At 34.5% G+C, this 4,687-nt stretch overlaps 1 protein-coding gene across 3 annotated transcripts in view; it reads left to right on the forward strand.

Moving 5' to 3' along the window:
* The window catches only part of LOC106868231 (D(2) dopamine receptor), a 1,504,014-nt gene that overhangs the window by 833,916 nt on the left and 665,411 nt on the right, over window positions 1-4,687 (forward strand). The window contains exon 1 of one of the 3 annotated variants that reach the window (XM_052967717.1): window positions 3,567-3,632. The exons of the other annotated variants lie outside the window; for them this stretch is intronic. The gene's annotated coding sequence lies outside the window, so the exon portion shown is untranslated. Of the gene's footprint in view, window positions 1-3,566; window positions 3,633-4,687 lie in introns of those variants that run through there. 3 annotated transcript variants of the gene reach the window in all.

Genomic DNA, 4,687 nt, shown 5'->3' on the forward strand with positions numbered 1-4,687 from the left:
ATATATATATATATATATATATACTGCCCGTGTGACATGGAGTTGAAGAAATAGGCTTTTCTTGTATATTTTCTCCTATGAAGTGGAATACCGATGATTCGAAATTCATCAGAATTGAAGGTAAAGAATTCTAAAAGGTGTTCTTTCCCTCTTTATAAGCCATAACATAAATTCTAATCATAACATTTATGCCATACTGCTCATTTATATGCCCAGATGCTTATAAAACACATTCAAAGGTTTTTGCTCCTGAACAATTGAGCACTTGGAGCACATGGACCTCTAAAATGTGGGAATCAAGGCCTCTAATAGGGGTGTCTTAACGTCAACCAGAGAAGTTGAATTGTTGGGAATATTTTTTAACTTGTGTCATATCTATTGATCAAATTTCTTTGAAATCGGAAATATATGAATGTTCATTGGGGTTACAAAAGATAGCAAAGCTAGACGAAACTGAAAGACGAATAATCACAACAAGCAATCAGCTACCCTACTCTAGTCGTTACCACTCCCCAATGTAGGATTCCTCACCCGGCACAGTCTTAAGCTGCCTTACGGATCTATAGCAGTCGGAAGGGCGTGACCCAACTTAAATAAGCATTAACAGTTGTGTGACGTGAGAGCTAAGCGGAAACGAAATTGTCACCCTTGGAGATTGCGAATGATCATTATGCCGATATGTAACTGAACAGAATAAATTTACAATTTATAAATTTCTGTGAATGACCAAACACTTATCTGCAAAGGCCGTGAAATCAATGTTATCATCAGGGTCTATCTTTGCCCCAGTGATAATAAAAGGACTCAAAGTAGATCTGTAAACTAATAACTTTACTCAAAATAATACTTTGCAATTGAATCTCCTTTACTCGACAATTTATGCAGCGCATTGCAGAAATCACAATCTAAATATATCTAAAAGCAAACTCTTAAACTGTTGTACCATTGAATTACAAATAACGCTCATTTTACATCCTTGGGTGACTCTACAGCTTCCAGGACTACAATTGTATTTGTCTTGGCTTAGGAAAAATGACTAAATTGTGGGGGTTAAGCCCCCATTAAGGGGTCTTACTTACCTCCTAAGAAGTTGAAATTTTAGGAATATTACTTCATTTGTGTCTAATATCTATGGTTACAATTTTATCAACAGCAAAAATATATGAATTTACATGGGGCTTATGGTCTCGTTTATTCCCACTCACTTTCAAACATAGACTGCATTACATTTGCCCCTATGCATAGAATATAATTTCCGTCCAAATTTCATCAAAATCCGAAGCATATGAATTTTCACAGATAGTTCTGTTCCCCTTTATGCTCCCTCAAAATTGTATGAAATATACAGCATTACTCTTCTCCTTTGGCTTGGATTTTGTATTCCAAATTTCATTATTATCGATCCAGTATTCTTCTAGTCAAATGTACAAGTAACATACGAACACACATAAATACATTGATTTTATATAATAGATGACATTATTTTCAGCTTGTTCGGCTAATGAAATACTCCTTAGTTTTCGTTTAAAAGGAACTATAGAAACAACGAGAAATATGTAAATTACGCGTATATTAAAAACTTGTCTATGATACCCACTGTGCTATAAATTGTTATTTATAGATGAATTCATTTCGAGAGATACCGTTAATGATATTTGGCTCAAATTGCTTTTCTGTACAAATGAATATATCAAAGTATCCAAGCTAACATTATATTCAGTATTCAATATAGACATGTAAACATGGTCTCCAAACTTAATTACGCCCCTAATGATACGATAATTATTAACAGTTGCTCCATAGCCTGTGTCAATGTGATTACACAATCGTTGAAGAAATTCTACATAGAACTGGAACAAGTCCGACTGTCATTCTCTTTTCTTACACAATGATAATGAATAGACAGGAAAGATATCTACTTAAACAATTTTGACAAAAACCTATTCAAAACTTCTTGGGTAAGAATAACATTACAACAAAACACTGTATACGCTTTAGAATGCTTTTTATTTATTACTGCTCAAAATTATTTTTGAATCACTAGATTGCGGATCAACAAAAATTTACTATATAATATTGTATTAGTATATTGTTGTGTACATATTGCTCGTCTTACATAGTTGGTTTTCTTTCCTGTTCCGATTTGCAGTTCCTCTCTACAGTGGCAGTATCAGGCTCAGTAAAATGTATGCAACGTTTTGAAACATGAAATTCATCACAATATATGTCAATGCGGAACTTTTATTCTTTAAGTACTATTACTATCAACATTTTCAATATTTTCAAACGAGTTACACATTTGTTTATTCCGGTAGCATAAAAATCTTGAGTCCTCCAGCTGATGAAATCTTTGAACGCACTTTCAGCATCGGTTTTATTTTGAGGTCCTCTCGCGGGAAACCATCAAGGTGCTTTAAAAAGTAGTAGTCGGTAGAAGAAAGGTATGGGGAATAAGCTGGGTTGGGAAGAACTTCGTAGACAAGTTCCCTCAACTTCTGGAGGGTCATTAGTGAAACGTGGGGTCGAGCATTTTCATGAAGAATGACTGGCTCTCTTCTATTCACTAGTTTCGGATGGAGGAGTAGTACTTTTTCGTTCATTTTGGCAATGTCATGGCAATATGGTTATGCAGTAATGGCTTTTTCTTGGTTTTAAGATGTTGTAGTGGATGAGCCCAGCAGTACACCACCGAACAGTCACGATGACCTTCATTTTGAAGAGCTTGGTTTCAGGGAAGGTTTCCATTACTTCACTGTGGTCCAACCACCGTCAAGAAAGTTTTTTTTATTATTGTACAGAATCCACTTTTCACCGCAAGTTACAATGTAGTCGAGAAATGGATCAGTCTGGTTACAGAGAAGAAGCGAGGAGCAAATTTTATATTCGTACATTTCTCGATTTTCATTCAAATCATGTGGCAACCATTTATTGAGCGTTTTTTTTTTTTTCCGATTGCATGCAAATGGTTGCAGGTAGTTTTCTGTCTAAGTGCTTTTGCCAGTTCTCGAGTGGTTTTACGTGGATTTTTCTCAATAACGGTCTTTAATTGACCGTCATCGATGACAAAATGGGCGTGCAATACGCTCAGGATCTTCAAGGCTCAGGCCTCCACGGTGAAATCTTTTAAACCATTTTCGAGCAGTTTCAGCCGCTTTACGTCCGTTTTTGAAGTTGAATAGCAAAATTGCACGAATATCGCGCTTTCACAGTTCCGTTTCAGATGATTGTAACAACGGGGAAAATATCAATGTTAATTTATTGATGCATTTGGGCAAGTCTATGTCTGTATTATCAGACAATTATAAAAATATGTTTATAAAAAATTCAAAGCTCTGCAAAAATCCGGTATAAATTCTTCATGTTTCAAAATGATGCTTACTTCTTACTCAACCTGATAAATTTTTATTCTTATACTCTTTATTCCAGAAGTAAGATTGTTTCATGTTAAGTTTTCGGATTAGTGTAGCTTCTTGTCTCTACTTTTGTACAGACGCTTGTTGTTTACACTTCTTTTACCTGTGTATATTTCATAGACATTTTTGATGATTTTATTTCATTTTTCATGCAGGGTAAACAAATATATATTCTACAATGATGGTATTGTCTTCGCTGTACAACTTTGAGGAATTTATGTAAGTGATGACACTATCTATTCCTAGTTTATAGTAAATGTATATTTGTATTTTAACCCTGAGCTGAATTGAGATCAGACGAAGACATTACGTTCCGTGAGGACATATTACAGAACAAATGCTTAATTTGTATGTGCTTGGTTTACGTACTTCCTTCTGAGAAGCGAATGGATATATAACATTTTCAAAAGATATTTCATATGATTACGAAGATTGCTTGCACACATATTCTTTTAACTTTCATATTTTTTAAGGGTAACTACGTTTTCAGAGTTATTAGCGAAACATTCTCCTGGAAGCAAATCTTGCCCTCATCGATGTGAATATATCAAGACCCCTGTGAGTTGCTGCTCTCCCGAAGCTGACTAAAGATTTCAGATATTCCAGGCAAACGTTCGCACTCAAGATTAGCACTTGTTACGGTTTGTGTTGAGCCTTGATGCAAATATTATTTATTACAGGATATAATGATTTCCATTGTATTGGACACAATGGTTCATCTTAATAATAATCCCAAAAGTAAGAAAATATTCCGTCGAAACTGTGATGATAAAGAAAAATACAGAAAATTAACCAAAGGAATGTTATTTTCTCTTGTCTTCAAAACAACACCCTTTAAGAAGCTTTAAATATAATAAGAACACCGATATTTCACATAAACTAAATGATGTAATAATAGATGTACAGACTCTGTAAATTTCCTAAATAGGATATAATTGCACTAATTACATATTTTGAAGAGCTAATTAAAATTATGCTAATTACAATATGTTTCAAATTAGAGTCATTATTTTAAATATACTTTTACTTTGAACACTTTTGATGAGAATATTTAACGCAAGCGCTAGATTTGACTCTGAACATAGCGCATACATGCATACACATAAATGCACTCACACACACACGCACGTACACCCATACTCATGCTCAGGCACTCACGTATGAACATGCACAAGCATAAATGGCCGAACACACGTCAATATATATATATATATGTGTGTGTGTGTGTGTGTGTGAAGGCGTGTGTGTGCATGTAGGTGTATATATATATATGT

The sequence above is a fragment of the Octopus bimaculoides genome, chromosome 5 (assembly GCF_001194135.2).
Source record: "Octopus bimaculoides isolate UCB-OBI-ISO-001 chromosome 5, ASM119413v2, whole genome shotgun sequence".
In the NCBI taxonomy this organism is placed as follows: domain Eukaryota; kingdom Metazoa; phylum Mollusca; class Cephalopoda; order Octopoda; family Octopodidae; genus Octopus; species Octopus bimaculoides.